Genomic DNA, 20,396 nt, shown 5'->3' with positions numbered 1-20,396 from the left:
ACATGAGTTAAACAGTGAATTAAAAAAATTGCACATAAAAGAGCATTATTAGTTATAAAAGACATGACAAGCTAAAATTATCCCATGTTCATTTTTTTTAGAATTTGTTGAAAACATTTGGAATTATGAAAACTGTGATGAACATAAGTATGGTCAAAGTTATTAAAATATTCTCAGACCTTCAGGTTTTAGCATTTCTGTAAACACCATTGGCAGCAGTGAGCTTGTGATATTGATGATGATGATGATGATGACAATGACACAGGTGTTACAATGAGACAGGTTCTAATGCTCATCAAGGTTCTTATTTGAGGAGGTTACATAGTTACATAGGTTGAAAAAGACCTAGGTCCATCTAGTTCAACCTTCCTCCACCAGTTCTACATTTAGTCACTAAGTCACTTATAACAATGTTGTGTGTACTGAGGAAATCATCCAGCCCTTTTTTAAAAGCTGTTATAGTATCTGCCATTACTACCTCTTGTGGTAGGGCATTCCACAGTCTGACTGCTTTAACTGTAAAGAACCCTTTCCTATTTAGCTGTCGGAATCGCTTTTCTTCCACTCGCAGTGAATGCCCCCTGGTGCTTAGTATTGTTTTTGGAAGAAATAAGTCATGTGCCAGTCCTTTATATTGTCCACACATGTATTTATACATATAAATGAGATCTCCTCTGAGACGTCTTTTTTCTAAGCTAAACATATCTAACTTTTTCAACCTGTCATCATATGGAAGGCCTTCCATTCCTTGTAGTAGTCTAGTTGCCCGCCTTTGAACTGACTTTAACTTCTGAATGTCCTTTTTAAAATGTGGAGCCCAAAACTGGTTCCCATATTCCAGATGTGGCCTTACAAGTGATTTATAGCGGGTTAACAATACGTTGGGATCACGGGATCTAACCTCTTTTTATACACCCTAAAATCTTGTTTGCTTTAGCAGCTGCTGCTTGATATTGGTATTTATACATATAAATGAGATCTCCTCTGAGACTTTTTTTTTTTTTACTGCTCAAGTTGAAGTTCAAAGCTTGCTGAAGGTAGAAAATTTATGGTGCATCAAAAAGTTTCAATTTAAGAATACCTTTATATCAATAATAAAGATACATCCATATTAAAAGCTGAGGACAAAGAGCATAAATAGGGTCTTACCAGATAATAAAAGAGCGGTGTGTAACAGTATACACTCACCTTATAAGGTTGTGAGGGTCACAACCACCAAGAAAGCATAAAAGACAATGGTGGCTGCCGCAGCCCCACGTGGAGGAATCTTCAGTGCTGGAGAGGAGAAGTGGGGGTTAATGCCGCGCTATCGCTAAGAATAAGGAATAAAAATGTTTTATTCCATAAGTCAACGTGTTTAAGGGCTCAAGTCCTCTTCTTTTTTGGTCCTGAAGAAGGGGACTTGAGCCTTGAAACGCGTGGTTTGTTGATTTTTCTTTTTTCTCTTTTGGTTCTGAAGAAGTGGACTTGAGCCCTGAAACGAGTTGGTATTGATGATTTTTCTTTTTTGGTCTTAAAGAAGGGGACCTGAGCCCTGAAATGCATTGACCTATGGAATAAAACATTTTTATTATCAAATTAACATTTTTTTTCCTCCTTCTTGGCAACAGCATGGCATTAACCCCCATTTCTCCTCTCCAGCACTACAGATACATCGATGACACAGAGTTAATATGTCCACAACTTTTACCAAATGCTATGGGGGTGGACCCCTAAAATGTTGCCCAGATGAAGGTACTATGTCTCTTATGCAGTGTTTCTGCCTGATTTAAAATTGAAAGGGATTCCCATCTTAGCCAAACCAAATTATTGCTGGACCCTTTACAATGATATGAGATAGAGGAAGTTTAGGCATTAACAATCATATATATATATATATATATATATATATATATATATGGGGTTTTTTTCAATTATAAAAGTAATTAGTAAATTGAAACTTTTTGATTTGCAATGAATTTTCTATCTGTAATGTACTGAATGGCAGTTGGGAGTTGCAGACAGAGGGTAATGAGAGTTAAGAAACTATATTAAGGTCAATCACTATACTGAATGTAACAGTAGGTGGCGGAGGACCTACTGCGCGACTTGCCATGTTTACCCTGGAGTGGCCTGACTTAGCAATTACCTGGTATTCACTTGAGTTTCAGATGGTGAGGATAGGCTGCGCTGCAGGACGTCGCCAGGTACCACTTTCAGGGCAGTCTCCGGACCTGCAGTAGCTGACTGACAGGTCAAGGCAGGAATACGAGGTACCGAGAGCACAGGCATAGTTAAACAGTCCAAGGTCGAGGTAGGAAGCACAGGGTGAGAATACAGAGCCGAGGTCAACAGCGGAGAGGTCAGACAAAACAAGGGTCAAAAACTGGATAGATAAGAAAAATGAATTAATCCAACTTCCACGATACTTGAATAAAACTCCATACTCACCAAGTTTAAGAGCGATTCGCTTGAAACACGTCTGGTAGTGATCGGGCAATTATCGGACCTGCTGCATCACATCTCATTTCTATTTGGATGTTGTTATATTAAACAGTTTTTCATTAAAATTGGAGTTTTATTCAAGTATCATGGAAGCTGGATCACTTCATTTTTCTTATCTGTGCCTGACACTGAGCAGAAGCGGGATCTCGTGCTTCTTACTGCCGACAATTGGAGCAGTCTCTGGGGTGAGCTGGACGTTTTTTTCTATCAAGAACTGGATAGACTATATAGACATAAACCAGGATGGAACTCTAGAGACAGAAAGCTACTAGGAACCTGTGTTCAGGCCTATAGGAAGGGAGGAGCTGCCTATTATATAACCTGCTGGCAGGGGATAGGACAGGGAAGCTAAACCCTGCAGGACATAGCAGGGTTAAATTCATGAAGAATCCGTTAGCACCTTCCTAAAACCAGCTGGTGACATACAGCAGAGGAATACAGCAGGCTGGAAGAGCTGAGAAAAACGTATTGCAGCATGCAGACCTGAAGCTGAGCAGAGCAGTGCTGAGATCACGTGAGGGTTACCGGCATAACACTGAAGTACAAAGCTTTATGGTCAGGTTCAGCTGAATGAACAAACTTCGTTTCAGCAAACAGCAACCTCTACACAATAATTTATCCATGACAGCACATCATTAGTGGCATCTGTTTTAGAGGCCTGTGGGATATATTCATAGAGAAAAATATCATACCTCCTCTGTAGGTCTGTAGGATTCAATAACGATATCACCTTGCTCCTTATTGAAATGCGTGGTATGGAACCTGTGTATCTGTCTCTGGTGCTGCAGTATATCTTGGATAATTATGACTTGCCACACTGTGTAGGCTTTATGGTCATTCCTCCGTTTCTCTGGCCTTACAGTTCTGCTCTACCATTGCTTTCCAGGTCTGTCATGCTGAATCCCACCTATCGGACATAGTCTCAACGGCATCATTGTGGAAGATTCTTTTTAAACTCTTTGAACTCTGCACACTACTTGAGCTCATTCCTCCCTTACTGACTTGTGATGGCCCCAATCACAGAATTTTAAAGTATCTCCATCACCTCTCCCAAAACAACATTTCAGTACAACTTGAAGCCACACATTACCTATCATTCATTACCTATCCTGACACCAAGCCCAACACACTTGCCGATATAAAGGCCACCATTCACATGTAGCAGAACATGGAAAACAACCCAAAGAAATCATTTCTCATTGCCAGGGAAAATATAAATTAGGTAACAGTGTTATGGACAGTATTCGGTGTTATATGAATATATCCAAAATAGCAGGACTCAAAATGGTGCTTGAAATGTACTCAGATATGGGAATTTCTGATCATAAGACTTTTGTGATTCATGCTGACTTACCTTATATAAACTGATGAAGTACATATACAGTGCCTTGCAAAAGTATTCAGTCCCCTTGGACGTTTCAACCTTTTTCCATATTTCAAGCTTCAAACATAAAGATAAAACATTTTAATTTTTTGTTGAAGAATCAACAACAAGTGGGACACAGTTGTGAAGGTGAATGATATTTATTGCTTATGTTAAACGTTTGTAAAAAATAAAAAACTGAAAATTTCGGCGTGCAATATTATTCGGCCCCTTTACTTTCAGTGCAGGAAGCTCACTCCAGAAGTTCATTGAGGATCTCTGAATGATCCAATGTTGTCCTAAATGACTGATGATGATAAATATAAGCCACCTGTGTGTAATCTATTCTCTGTATAAATGCACCTGCTCTGTGATAGTCTCAGTGTTCTGTTTAAAGCGCAGAGAGCATCATGAAGACCAAGGAACACAACAGGCAGGTCCGTGATACTGTTGTGGAGAAGTTTAAAGCTGGATTTGGATACAAAATGATTTTCAAAACTTTAAACATCCCAAGGAGCACTGTGCAAGCGATCATATTGGAATGGAAGGAGTATCATACCACTGCAAATCTACCAAGACTCTGCCGTCCCTCTAGACTTTCATCTCAAACAAGGAGAAGACTGATCAGAGATGCAGCCAAGAGGCCCATGATCACTCTGAATGAACTGCAGAGGTCTACAGCTGAGGTGGGAGAGTCTGTCCATAGGACAACAATCAGTCGTACACTGTACAAATCTGGCCTTTATGGAAGAGTGGCAAGAAGAAAGCCATTTCTCAAAGATATCCATAAAAAAGTGTTGTTTAATGTTTGTCACAAGCCACCTGGGAGACACACATAACATGTGGAAGAAGGTGCTATGGTCAGATGAAACCAAAATCAAACTTTTTAGGCACAATGCCAAACGATATGTTTGGCGTAAAAGCAACACAGCTCATCACCCTGAACACACCATCCCCACTGTCAAACATGGTGGTGGCAGCATCGTGGTTTGAGCCTGTTTTGCTTCAGCAGGGACAGGGAAGATGGTTAAAATTGATGGGAAAATGGATGGAGCTAAATACAGGACCATTCTTGAAGAAAACCTGTTGGAGTCTGCAAAGACCTGAGACTGGAACGGAGATTTGTCTACCAACAAGACAATGATCAAACATAAAGCAAAATCTACAATGGAATGGTTCACAAATAAACGTATCCAGGTGTTAGAATGGCCAAGTCACAGTCCAGACCTGAATCCAGTCGAGAATCTGTGGAAAGAGCTGAAAACTGCTGTTCACAAACGCTCTCCATCCAACCTCACTCAGCTCGAGCTATTTGCAAAGGAAGAATGGGCAAGAATTTCAGTCTCTCGATGTGCAAAACTGATAGACACATACCCCAAGCTACTTGCAGATGTAATCGCAGCAAAAGATGGCGCTACAAAGTATTAACTTAAAGGGGCCAAATAATATTGCACGCCCCAATTTTCATTTTTTTTATTTTTTACAAACGTTTAACATGAGCAATAAATTTCATTCAACTTCACAATTGTGTCCCACTTTTTTATCTTTATGTTTGAAGCCTGCAATATGGGAGAAGGTTGAAAAGTTCAAGGGGGCCGAATACTTTCGCAAGGCGCTGTACATATATAAATCTCAGAATAAGCCCTTTCTGCCGTTTACCCAATAGAAGAAGTGTACGCATTCTTGGCTGCTATCCAACTGACTTCTTATATTATTTCGGTTCTTCCTTAAAATAAAGCAGTCATCTTTCTACTTGGACCTTTGGTTCATCTCTGATCTACAGTGCCTACAAGTAGTATTCAACCCCCTGCAGATTTAGCTGGTTTACACATTCAGAATTAACTTGGCATTGTGACATTTGGACTGTAGATCAGCCTGGAAGTGTGAAATGCACTGCAGCAAAAAAGAATGTTATTTCTTTTTTTATTTTTTTTTTTAAATTGTGAAAAGTTTATTCAGAGGGTCATTTATTATTCAACCCCTCAAACCACAAGAATTCTGTTTGGTTCCCCTAAAGTATTAAGAAGTATTTCAGGCACAAAGAACAATGAGCTTCACATGTTTGGATTAATGATCTCTTTTTCCAGCCTTTTCTGACTAATTAAGACCCTCCCCAAACTTGTGAACAGCACTCATACTTGGTCAACATGGGAAAGACAAAGGAGCATTCCAAGGCCATCAGAGACAAGATTGTGGAGGGTCACAAGGCTGGCAAGGGGTACAAAACCCTTTCCAAGGAGTTGGGCCTACCTGTCTCCACTGTTGGGAGCATCATCCGGAAGTGGAAGGCTTATGGAACTACTGTTAGCCTTCCACGGCCTGGACAGCCTTTGAAAGTTTCCACCCGTGCCGAGGCCAGGCTTGTCCGAAGAGTCAAGGCTAACCCAAGGACAACAAGGAAGGAGCTCCGGGAAGATCTCATGTCAGTGGGGACATTGGTTTCAGTCAATACCATAAGTAACATACTCCACCGCAATGGTCTCCGTTCCAGACGAGCCCGTAAGGTACCTTTACTTTCAAAGCGTCATGTCAAGGTTCGTCTACAGTTTGCTCATGATCACTTGAAGGACTCTGAGACAGACTGGTTCAAGGTTCTCTGGTCTGATGAGACCAAGATCGAGATCTTTGGTGCCAACCACACACGTGACGTTTGGAGACTGGATGGCACTGCATACGACCCCAAGAATACCATCCCTACAGTCAAGCATGGTGGTGGCAGCATCATGCTGTGGGGATGTTTCTCAGCCAATGCGCCTGGCCATCTGGTCCGCATCCATGGGAAGATGGATAGCACGGCCTACCTGGAGATTTTGGCCAAGAACCTGCGCTCCTCCATCAAGGATCTTAAGATGGGTCATCATTTCATCTTCCAACAAGACAACGACCCAAAGCACACAGCCAAGAAAACTAAGGCCCTGGTTCAAGAGGGAAAAAATCAAGGTGTTGCAGTGGCCTAGTCAGTCTCCTGACCTTAACCCAATTGAAAACTTGTGGAAGGAGCTCAAGATTAAAGTCCACATGAGACACCCAAAGAACCTAGATAACTTGGAGAAGATCTGCATAGAGGAGTGGGCCAAGATAACTCCAGAGACCTGTGCCGGCCTGATCAGGTCTTATAAAAGACGATTATTAGCTGTAATTGCAAGCAAGGGTTATTCCACAAAATATTAAACCTAGGGGTTGAATAATAATTGACCCACACTTTTATGTTGAAAATTTATTAAAATTTAACTGAGCAACATAACTTGTTGGTTTGTAAGATTTATGCATGTGTTAATAAATCCTGCTCTTGTTTGAAGTTTGCAGGCTCTAACTTATTTGCATCTTATCAAACCTGCTAAATCTGCAGGGGGTTGAATACTACTTGTAGGCACTGTATGTAGATATATTGCATGCATGCCTGACATTTGATTCATGATTTGAAATGCAGACGGTTTAAGACATGAATGCCTGTCAGGAAGGCATTTCCCCAAATTCCTCCTTATCAACAGCACATACATATGTTAGGGAGGAGCCAGGTGATGACTACAGCTTCCACAATGATGCCAAGTAAGATCAGACTGACAGGATAGGAATGTCCTTGTAACACCGTTGCCAGCATCCCCGCACTCTTCTGCCCCCCCCCATTCATATTAGGCCAACATGCATTAATCCGAAAGTGCCTCTCAGCTTATGGCTGACAGGCACTAGGTATTTAATTCATCCTCTCCATATGGTAGTTGCCTGGTTGCCTGGGCAGTGTGGTCTATCCTTTAGACATGCGTATTTGTTGTCAGGTCCCTTACCTTTGTGTTGCTGCTGTATTTCTGTATTGCCAACATCAGTCTGTATCCTAGTTCCTGCCATACCCGCTGCTTCATCTATCCATACTGGCCATGCCGGCTGTGCCAGCCATGCCCACTTTCAGCAGTTTGTGTCTGCCGTCCAAGCTAGACCTGTTGTATCAGCCATAATGGTCGTAGATGGTTGGTAGGTGGTCAAATACTTATTTTATACAATAAAATGCAAATTAAGTATTTAAAAATCATACAATGTGATATTCTGGATTTTTTGGGGGGATTCTGTCTGTCACAGTTGAAGTGTACCTACGATAAAAATTACAGACCTCTCCATTTACTTATCTTGGTCCCTTTGATCATTAGTGCAGAATCGCTTATGTTTTTCGTTGTTCCCTTGATTTGTATATAGTTAATACCATATCACTGCCTCCTCATTGGCTGCGTCGTTGCATCCAATCACTTGCTTACAAATCATAGTATCATAGTTTTTAAGGTTGAAGGAAGACTCTAAGTCCATCTAGTTCAACCCGTCGCCTAACATGTTGATCCAGAGGAAGGCAAAAAACCCCAATGTGGCAAACAAGTTCCAATGGGGAAAAAATTTCCTTCCTGACTCCACATCCGGCAATCAGACTAGTTCCCTGGATCAATACCCTGTCATAAAATCTAATATACATAACTGGTTATATTAAATTTTTCAAGAAAGGCATCCAGGCTCTGCTTAAATGTTAGTAGTGAATCACTCATTACAACATCATGCGGCAGAGAGTTCCATAGTCTCACTGCTCGTACAGTAAAGAATCCTCGTCTGTGATTATGATTAAACCTTCTTTCCTCAAGACGTAGCGGATGCCCCCGTGTTCCAGTCGCAGGCCTAGGTGTAAATAGATCTTTGGAAAGGTCTCTGTACTGTCCCCTCATATATTTATACATTGTGATTAGATCTCTCCTAAGCCTTCGTTTTTCCAGACTAAATAACCCCAAGTTTAATAACCTGTCTTCGTATTGCAGCCCCCCCATTCCTCTAATAATCTTGGTCGCTCTTCTTTGCACCCTCTCCAGTTCAGCTATGTCCTTCTTATATATCGGTGACCAGAATTGTACACAGTATTCTAAGTGCGGTCGCACTAGTGACTTGTACAGAGGTAGAACTATATTTTTTTCATGAACACTTATACCTCTTTTAATACATCCCATTATTTTATTAGCCCTGGCAGCAGCTGCCTGACACTGTCCACTAAAGTGAAGTTTACCATCCACCCATACACCCAAGTCTTTTTCTGTGTCTGTTTTACCCAGTGTTCTACAATTAAGTACATAATCATAAATGTTATTTCCTCTACCCAAGTGCATGACCTTACATTTATCTACATTAAACTTCAATTGCCACTTCTCAGCCCAATCCTCCAATTTACATAAATCTCCCTGTAATATAAAATTATCCTCCTCTGTATTGATTACCCTGCAGAGTTTAGTATCATCTGCAAATATTGAAATTCTACTCCGCATGCCCCCAGCAAGGTCATTTATAAATATGTTGAAAAGAAGCGGGCCCAATACTGACCCCTGTGGTACCCCACTATGAACTGAGACCCAGTCCGAGTACGTACCATTAATAACCACCCTTTGTTTCCTATCACTGAGCCAGTTTTTAACCCAGTTACACATATTTTCCCCTATCCCCATTATTCTCATTTTATGTACCAACCTTTTGTGTGGCACCGTATCAAAAGCTTTTGAAAAGTCCATATACACAACATCCACTGCATTTACCTGGTCCAGGCTTGAACTTACCTCTTCATAGAAGCTGATCAAATTAGTTTGACAGGATCGATCCCTCATAAACCCATGTTGATACTCTGTCATAAGGTTATTTTTCTTGAGATACTCCAGTATAGCATCTCTCAAGAAACCCTCAAGGATTTTACCAACCGTAGAGGTTAAACTTACCGGCCTATAATTTCCCGGCTCAGTTTTTGTCCCCTTTTTGAATATTGGCACCACATTTGCTATGCGCCAGTCCTGCGGTACCGACCCTGTTATTAAGGAATCTGAGAAGATTAAAAATAATGGTCTATCTATCACAGAACTCAATTCCTGTAGTACTCTGGGGTGTATGCCATCCGGGCCCGGAGATTTGTCAACCTTAGTGATTTCGAGGCGGCGGCGTACTTCCTGCTGGGTTAAGCAGGTAATATTCAAGGGTGAATTTATGGTATCACTGGTCATGTCATCTGCCATGGCATTTTCTTGTATAAAAACCGTAGAAAAAAAGTCATTCAGCAGGTTGGCTTTACCCTCATCCCCTTCCTCCATTTCACCAAGACTATTTTTAAGGGGGCCAACACTATCGCTTTTCAGTTTTTTACTGTTTATGTAGTTAAAGAATATTTTAGGATTATTTTTACTTTCTCTCGCATTGAGTCTCTCTGTCTCAAACTTAGCTAACTTAATTTGCTTTTTACATATTTTATTTAATTTTCTATAATTATATAATGCCTCATCACTACCTACCCTCTTTAATTCTTTTAAGGCTTTCTGTTTTTCTTTTATTGCTTCCCTTACAGCTCTATTTAGCCATAGGGGTTTCCTCCTATTTCTAGAATGTTTGTTCCCATAGGGTATATTTTCTGCACAAGCCCTATTCAGGATGCTCATAAAAGTCTCCCATTTGCTTTGTGTACTTTTATTACTTAGTACATCATCCCAGTTTATTGCACTAAGATCATCTCTCAACCGTTTAAAATTTGCTTTCCTGAAGTTTAGTGTCCTTGTAGCCCCTCTACTATACATCTTACTAAAGAATACATGAAAACTTATTATTTTATGATCACTATTCCCCAAGTAACCCCCAACTTGTATATTTGATATGCGGTCTGGCCTATTGGTTAGTACAAGGTCTAGTAGTGCTCCCCCTCTTGTGGGGTCCTGTACCATTTGTGAAAGGTAATTATCTTTCATTGTTATCAAAAATCTATTTCCCTTGCTGGAACTGCAAGTTTCTGTTCCCCAATTTATATCAGGATAGTTAAAGTCCCCCATAATAATTACCTCTCCGAGACTCGCTGCTTTATCAATTTGCTTTATGAGGAGATTCTCTACCTCTTCCATAATATTCGGCGTCTTATAACACACCCCTATCAGTATTTTATTATTCATTCTCCCCCCCCTTATCTCCACCCATAGGGACTCTACATTCTCAGTACCCTCACATATGTTGTCACGCAGGATGGGTTTTAAGGATGATTTTACATATAGACACACACCTCCCCACCTGACAATTGTTATTTTGCCATTGCTATGCATCCACAAAAAATAAATCAATTCCAGACTGTTGCAGATCAGGACCTTGGACAAAACTTAATTATAATACTCTGCAATGTTTCTAGTAGGATTTATTTATAAGTTGCAGTTAATTACAAGTTGTTGCATCATTTACTACAATATTCCAAATTGGAATGTGGCTGCATGCAAAACTTTTCAACAAAGTGTATTAAAACTGCAGCAGTTGAGTATTGCTGAGCATGTTTTTGTATAGTGACCCCCAAAATCATTTTTACAGGTGGGCCCCTGCACCACTATCCAACACTATATCTACTGTGTGTCAATAGTTTTTTCAATTAGAGTATCAGCAGAAAGTGAACTAGCTATAAAATATACGTCAGTGATTTATAGTATCACATGAACTTAAAGCTGGGGAACACTAATTTATGTACTTGTTTCATCTTTATCTGCTTAAAGTGTCCTTCCTTGCTATATTTGCTGATGAAAAAAATGGCAGTTTACAGCCTATAATTCACATTAACTTACTGCAAAATGTAATATCTTCAAGTCCATAAATTGGTATATGCATCATATACATGTCCATGTAATAATTACATCTACAATAGACAGTGATGACATGCCAGAAGTTGATTATTGAAATTAAATTAATTAGGAACAAAGACGTAAAGATTAAATATTAAATTAAAATATCCCAATATTGAGATTACATAATTGTGTCTCGGAATATAGATATTCATATCTGTTTTGTAAGCAGCAACCAGTTATACTAGACATGACGTGAAGGCATGAATAGATAATATATATCAGTCCACTCTGGATTTTATATATCTTTTCAGTTTCACCTATAATGCGTTGACATAAATCACAAGTGATAGTTTGATGTTAGAACTAAGTGTTTTGTATTAAAAGTTTGCAGGCTTTAGTAGCGCTGAATCTTTTCTTTTTTGTTAGTAGCCTTTGCTGGACTTTTGTGATTGATTAAAAGAAAATCTAAATATAGTAGATGAAAGGATTCTGGATCCATTTTCTTCAAGCTTGCTCTCCAGCATTTTATTAAGGGCCTCTTAACAGCTCAGGCGCTAAGATTATTTTCATCTCTTCAACTCAAGAGTATCTTTTGATGGCGAGCAGAGCCTTCACATCTAGAAGGATTATCGTAATCTTCTAGAACCTTTAATTCACACTGTCTTTACCTGTGAGGCATGTGGAAGTACCAGTTCTATCATAGATTCCTAAAGCATCCAATATTTGCCAGGTTTTCAAACATGTCAAAAATATCTATCTCAATGCTGAAACAAGCAAACCCATATTTCAGGGGAACGGGATGCATTTTCCACCTTAGGCCATATGAGCTCTAGTTTGATGTTACTCAAAGTCCACATAGTAAACAGTAATACGTTTCTAAGTTTTCTTTGGCATTTTTTTTTATCTTGATGTTTTGTGAGTCTACATGGACTTGTTTTGCCGACAGCATGTAAAACACGGTAGATTATATTTAATGTTGATAAATGTAAAGCGATGCTTCCAGGCCACAATAGTATATGTACTCATATACAATGTATTTAGTGGGATAAAACTGGGGATAACAGAACAGAAGGACTTGGAGTTTTTGGTTATAAGTAAGCTAAGCAGCAATTCTTAAGGCCAAGGAGCTACTGCAAAAACAAATGAGATCTTAGGCTGTAGAAAAAGAAAGGTAAAATCTTATGATACCAATATAATATTGCCTCCCTCAATATACCTTAAATCTGAACTTATCAACAAGTATAAATACTGGTGATGATTGAATCAGTTGGATACGCTATCACATCCATCTGACATACAGCCATTGTGCTGGGAGCTGGATTCATCTCTGATCACCATGCTAGTAACTGGCTCCTACAGAGTTTGACTACTGAGTATTTCATGACGATTAGACCACAGAATAGGGCATTTTCATCAATTTCCTGATGAACCAAAAAGAAGGGGAAACACATTGAGGTGTTCATGTCCATGCTCCAGACCTATAATTCATTTTGACCATCAGGTTGGAAAGTGATGAGTACCCTCTAATATTACCTACCCTGTATCTGCCGATTTGATAAATCAATATAAGCACTGTGCACTTTATTTTATCACTGTGACACTTTAGCAGGCACTGCACTGTATTCGGCAGGGTTATACAGGGATAGGCAGGGCAAATCTACGATGAGCAAGGGTGCCAATACATAATCTAGGGTGCCGAACTCCGCTGACAGGTAGGGCACAGGAGGGAGTGATCGGCACAGGTTCAGTATATCATATTCTCCCTTTCCTGTGCACTTATAGAAAAAAATATTCACTGAATTGTTCGCCTGGTTGGAATATTAAGAATAATTTAATAAAAATTGTTTTTAAGGGTAATTTTGATTTATGACACATTTACTTACTGCCCCTCTTTCATTGAGAAAAAGTGTTACTCAGTTTGTTATAAGTCAAATTTTATGAAATTCACAGGTTGCAGTAAATTTGAACAACTTCTTCAATTCGATTACCACAAATTGTTAAAAATATGAGCAATGCAGTGACATGACAGGAATCTGCATAACTAATCGTATCCTAAATAGTTGCAAAAAATTATTTTATGAGATAGCCAAGGTCATTGTCTATAAAATGAAGGTAGTCTGACATTCAAAACTGTAGTTGATAGAGAGATATGGAGCCTGAAAATCAAACATTCAACACATTGTCTCTTTTTTGTTTGTCAGTGTACACAATTTGCTTACAGGGGGCTAAATAGTTTTCCAAACTTGATCTTAGGGGGGCTTATAATTTGATATGCATCAGGAAGGGTGATGAGTGGAAAACAGCATTTTTAACATCTAAGGGTCTGTTTGAAAATCTTGTCATGCCCTTTGGTTAACCAAAGCGTCATCAGTTTTTGAACCCTTCATGCAGTATATTTTTTCTGGTTATATTGAAAAGTTTATCATAGTCTATCTGGACAATATTCACATTTTCTTGCCTCATCTGGAATCACAACAGCTTAGAGAAAATTCTTTGTACACTAAGTTAGAGATAATGTTCTTTTTCTGTGCAAGAAATTTAGTTCATGGGGTTCATTGTATCTGCTGATGAAAATAAGTTGAATCTTGGAAAGGTACAGGCCATAATTGATTGGGTTCAACCTCGGGATTGTAAAGCATTGCAACCGCTTCTAGGATTCACCAATTACTACAGAAAATTTATTAGGTGTTTTTCTAAGATTGTCAAACCTTTTACTGATCTCACATTTAAGGGGGATCTTAGGGTTTGGTCACCGGATGACGCTGAGGCCTTTAATAAATTAAAAAAGTGTTTTATGTTTGCTCCAGATCTTAGCTAACCACTTCTCCAGAAGCTGTTCGTTGTAGACATGAATGCTTCTGAAATTGGGGTAGGGGATGTATTGTCTCAAGGTTCTTCAATGTTGAACAAATTGCGGCCATGTGCCTTTATCACTAGAAAATTTTCATCTGCTGATAGAAATTATGATGTTGGAAGTAGCAGAAGCACCCCTACCATCGGCACCAGTCACCTAAGCAGTATTTCTACCAAATGAGACCAGAATTGACCTAATTTGCTTTCAGTAAGTGTATTATTTGGATAAAGCAGAAGGTGTTATGAAATTTATAATGCCTCACCCTCATCTTAGTCACAGATGGATGTTGTTATTACTACTGATGAGCAATTATATTCAGTGCTATTATTATTATTATTTTTATTATTATTTATTTATAGAGCACCATTAATTCCATGGTGCTGTACATGAGAAAGGGTTACATACAAAATACATATACAAGTTACAGTAGACAGACTAGTACAGATGGAAGAGGCCCCTACCCTTGCGGGCTTACATTCTATAGGATTGTGGGTAGGAGACAGTAGGTGGGGTGTAGATTGGGCGGCAGCTCTGCATGGTGGTCGGGCGGCAGCTCCGCACGGTGGTCGGGCGGCAGCTCCGCACGGTGGTCGGGCGGCAGCTCCGCACGGTGGTCGGGCGGCAGTGAGTTCATTGTAGATTGTAGGCATTTCTGAACAGGTGGGTTTTCAGGTTCCGTTTGAAGTTTGCAAGGGTAGGGGATAGTCTGACGTGTTGAGGCAGCGAGTTCCAGGAGACTGGGGATGCTCAGGAGAAGTCCCAGCACTATTCATTACTTTTACAAATATTAAGTATGTTGGGATTCGCCTCGTGAGTTTTGAGTCCCCTCCCAGCATGTTTGGTGCCTGATTTTCAGCCACTAAATAAGGTGGGATTGCTTGCTAACCACAGTAATTCAGTATCCATGTTTGCTACTGGCATTACTGTGATTGGGAGGCGCAATGAAAAAATAAATAAAACGACTTGCGGTCATTAAAGCAGAATTACACTTATCGTCATTCCTGTGGCTGTCGCACTACTTCCTGATCCACTCATTAACCCTTATAAATAAGAACTGCTTCCCACACACACCCTCTGTGGTGGCGTTTGTGATTAGTTGCAGCTCTAATTCCACCGTCAACCCTCTACGCCAGTGTCTGTGATTAGTTGCCCTCACATTAGCTGTCTAAATAAATAATATGATAAAATAACATGATGTTCTCGTATATTGATTCCCAGTGCAGATAAAGCAGATGGCTACAGGCTGCAACCTCCAGCTGTGTGCATTATCTTGACTGGGTATTAAAATGCAAGGGACCCCATGCAGCTTTTTTAAAATTATTTAAAAATGACGTGCGGTCGCCCCAATCTTGATAGCCAGCCATGATAAAGCAGACAGTAGGGGCTGGTATTCTCAGGCTGGGAAGGTCAAAGGTTAGTGGGCCCTCCCTAGGGTAAAGATAGGAGCCCACAGCTGCTCCACAATTGGCACATCTATTAGATTCGCCAATTGTGGCGCTTTGCCTAGCTCATCCCGATTGTCCTGGTGCGGTGGCAATCAACGTAATGTAAAGTGTTAATGACAATGTTAATGTAAAAAATCACAGCGGCCATCAAGCCCTGGGTTAGTAACGGAAAGACAGCTACTGTGAGGTCAACCAATTAGAGACATCGGCAGACAAGGTGGGTCAGGGAAGCAGTGAATTGTCATTAGATCTAATGAGCGGACCCAGAAATAGTGTGACAGCCACGGGAAAACACAATAAGTGTAATTCTCCTGCTTTAATCGCAGTAAGACTCTGATAACATCCATTTCAGCATTGTTATAGTCCTCTGAGATCAACTTTCAAGGTCCTCTGGAAAATGATTTGAGTTTCCCATTTGCCTTGCATTGGGCACACTTTTCGTTACAAATACCTGAATAACAGAAATTATTTGGCACTAGAGATGAGCGAACCGGTCGCGGTTCGGCTCGAGGTCGGTTCGCCGAACGGGGGTCCCGTTCGAGTTCGGTTCGTCGAACGTTCGACGAACCGAACTCGAACGTATAGGCTATAATGGGAGGCAATCACAAACACATAAAAATGCATGATAAATGTACACAAACAGTTAATAAACATTGCCATAACACTTACCGGTCCTCGCGATCCCTTCTGCACTCTGTCTCCTGCCGCTATTCCATCCGATGATCGCTGAATCCTCCCGGTGACCTGCACTGCCAGCAGAGAAGCAGGACCTATCGTGACGTCAAAATAGCCATGTGACCAGTCACGTGGCTATTATCTCATTGGCTACAGACTGGTCACATGACTATGACACGTCATGTAGGACCTGCGAGTGCATCTCTCCGGTACACGGTGCACATATGTGTATCGCCGTGTACCGGCGACATGCTCTAGCACACGGTCGACTCCCCGTTCCGTTAGGGACCGGCTGACACAGCCGGTCATTAACGGAGATCACCGTTGCCATAGCAACGCAGTTAGCGGTGACGTCACCGCTAACCGCGGCTCCGAGAGCACCGTTGCTATGGTAACGCGTCTGTCAGCGTTACCGCTAGCAGCCAGCACTGATCACTCACAGAGTGAAGGCTGCACGATTGTAGTGAGCATTGTAGTGAGGATGGAGGTTCCCCAGCCCCAAGTGATGCCCCTCACTACAATCGTCACTACTACTACACTAGAAAGAAAGAAGACAGAAGAGCAGGATCGTGGAGGGCTGACAGGGGGTAATAAAGATGGAGTCTCTAATGTGTCTGTGTATTTATTTCTATTAAAGTATTTTTTCTCTGTGTGGTGTCTTTTTTTTAACCCTTTATTGGAGATTCTTAATGGCCGGGTCAAACGTGCCTGACATTAAGAATCTCTGGCTTAATACTGGCTGGTAAAACAAAGCCAGTATTAACTCATGATTACCCAACAAGCCACCCGGCTCCAGGGCTGTTGGAAGAGTTGGATACAGCGCCAGATGATGGCGCTTCTATGAGAGCGCCATTTTCTGGGACGGCTGCGGACTGAAATCCGCAGCAGAGGCGCCCACAAACCTCGGGCTAACCTGTGCTGCGGATTCCAATCCCCAGCTGCCTAGTTGTACCCGGCTGGACACAAAAATAGGGCGAAGCCCACGTCATTTGTTTTTTAATTATTTCATGAAATAAGTGAAATAATTAAAAAAAACGGGCTTCCCTATATTTTTGGTTCCCAGCCGGGTACAAATAGGCAACTGGGGGTTGGAGGCAGCCCGTGGCTGCCTGCTGTACCTGGCTAGCATACAAAAATATGGCGAAGCCCACGTCATTTTTTTGATGGGCAAAAAACTACTGCATACAGTCCTGGATGGAGTATGCTGAGCCTTGTAGTTCTGCAGCTGCTGTCTGCTCTTCTCCATACAGACAGACAGCAGCTGCAGAACTACAAGGCTCAGCATACTCCATCCAGGACTGTATGCAGAAGTTTTTTGCCCCCTGAAAAAATTATGTGGGCTTCGCCATATTTTTGTATGCTAGCCAGGTACAGCAGGCAGGTACGGCTGCCCCCAACCCCCAGTTGCCTATTTGTACCCAGCTGGGAACCAAAAATAAAGGGAAGCCCTTTTTATATTATTTCATGAATTTCATGAAATAATTAGAAAACAAATGACGTAGGCTTCGCCCCATTTTTGTGTCCAGCCAGGTGCAACTAGGCAGCTGGGGATTGGAATCCGCACCACCGGTTGGCCTGAGCTTTCTGGGCCCCACTGCTGCGAATTGCAGTCTGCAGCCACCTCAGAAAATGGCATTTTCATAGAAGCGCCATCTTCTGGCGCTGTATCCAACTCTTCCAGCACCTGCCTGCTATACCTGGCTAGCATACAAAAATATGGCGAAGCTCACGTCCTTTTTTTGTAGTTTTTTGGCAAAAAAAATAAAAAATGCTTCCCTGGATTTTCCATTGCCAGTGAAGGTAACACCAAGCAGTGGGGGTTAGCAGCCAGTAGCTGCTTGGATTACCCTTAGCTAGCAATACAAAAAATGCAGTGGGAGCCCATATATATTTTTTTTAATTATTTATTTAAATAACTAAAAATAAAATGGGCTTCCCTGTATTTTGATTGCTGGACATCACAGTGCTGTAAAAATAAATCTTTAAAAAAATGACGTAGCGCTCCGTGGTATTTTTGATTCTCAGCGCAGATAAAGCAGACAGCTATGGGTTGCCACCCCCATCTGCCTGCCGTTACCTTGGTTGGCAATCAAAATACAGGGAAGCCCATTAATTTTTTCTATTTAAAAAATAGTTAAAAAAAAAAAATTACGTTGGGTCCCCCCATTTTTGATAGCCAGCTAGGGTAAAGCAGACGGCTGTAGCCTGAAAACCACAGCTGGCAGCTTTACCGTGGTTGGGGATCCAATGTGGAGGTCCCCTCAGGCTCTTTTTTATAATTATTTTATAAATATTAATAATTACACAATAAAAGTAGGGTCCCCCCCAAATTGGATCACCAGCCAAGGTAAAGCGGACAGCTGTGGTCTGGTATTCTCAGGGTGGGAAGGTCCATAGTTATTGGGCCTTCACAGCCTAAAAATAGCAGGCCGCAGGCACCCCAGACGTGGCGCATCCACTAGATGCGCCAATCCTGGCGCTTCACCCCAGCTCATCCCGTGCCCTGGTGCAGTGGCAAACGGGGTAATAAATCGGGTTGATACTAGCTGTAAAGTCACCTGAGATCAAGCCCAGCAGTTTGTGATGTCATGGCGTCTATTAGATACCCAACATCATAAACTGTCAGTACTAACAAAAACAAAAAATCGACAAAAGAAATTTATTTGAAAAAACAGTCCCCAAAACATTTCCTCTTTCACCAATTTATTGTAAGAAAAAAAATAAAGGGGTCCCACGACGACTCTGGACCGTCTAGAATATGGGGGGGAGACACTCAGGGAACGTATCCCCCATTTTCTAGGAGTGCGGACCCTTCATGTGAGGAGTGTGGGTGCAATGAATCTGCACTCACTCTCCCCGGGTCCACAGCAGCAGAGTCCATGTCGTAATGGTTGCTACCAAAGCTGCAATGCCCTGCTCATGAGGTAAGGGCATGCCTAATCAGGAGAACTACTGTAGAGGAAGCTCTGCTCACTGGTATATAGGTGCTCAGAGGTAATAATAGATAAAATTAGTGAGTAACCTCGGCACTCTATATCTCCCAGACTAAGTCAGTAAGTCACAATGGATAGTAATGCAAAATCACTCTTTATTGGTCCGTATTAAGAAAATTTTTTTTTCATAAGCATATATGTTTTTGTCCAAAACAAGTTACAAATGACGTTTTGGCCTGAGCCTTCGTCAGATTGGACATATCTGCATGTAATCATGAAAAATGACAATAATCAGTATCACATAAGAGTGAGAGAACAATAACATAAACTCGAACAATGTAGAGGTACAATTGGGATGCAGCAAAAAAATTGCAACACAGCAAGAAATGAAACACATGATACAAATGTCATAATACAGTACAAGGACAATATAGTAATGACAAATATGGGGTCAGAGTAGGCTTAGACAGCTCTGGTACGAAATAGATGTCAATCATAAAGTAACATGTGCAGTAGGTGTAGAGCTACAGTATGCATGGCAGAGCTAATGGGTAGACTGACCATAGAAAAAGAACGGAGAAAAAGTGGAGAAAAAGTGGAGAAAAAGTGGAGCATAAGAGGAGAAAAAGTGGACAAAAAGTGGAGAAAAAAGTGGAGAAAAAAGTGGAGAAAAAGTGGAGAAAAAGTGGAGAAAAAGTGGAGCATAAGAGGAGAAAAAGTGGAGAAAAAGTGGAGAAAAAAGTGGAGAAAAAAGTGGAGAAAAAGTGGAGAAAAAGTGGAGAAAAAGTGGAGCATAAGAGGAGAAAAAGTGGAGAAAAAAGTGGAGAAAAAGTGGAGAAAAAGTGGAGAAAAAGTGGAGAAAAAGTGGAGCATAAGAGGAGAAAAAGTGGAGAAAAAGTGGAGAAAAAAGTGGAGAAAAAAGTGGAGAAAAAGTGGAGAAAAAGTGGAGAAAAAGTGGAGAAAAAGTGGAGAAAAAGTGGAGCATAAGAGGAGAAAAAGTGGAGAAAAAGTGGAGAAAAAAGTGGAGAAAAAGTGGATAAAAAGTGGAGAAAA

The sequence above is a fragment of the Anomaloglossus baeobatrachus genome, chromosome 4 (assembly GCF_048569485.1).
Source record: "Anomaloglossus baeobatrachus isolate aAnoBae1 chromosome 4, aAnoBae1.hap1, whole genome shotgun sequence".
NCBI lineage: Eukaryota > Metazoa > Chordata > Amphibia > Anura > Aromobatidae > Anomaloglossus > Anomaloglossus baeobatrachus.
The sequence above is the reverse complement of the archived record's forward strand: the minus strand, read 5'-3'. Positions refer to the sequence as shown.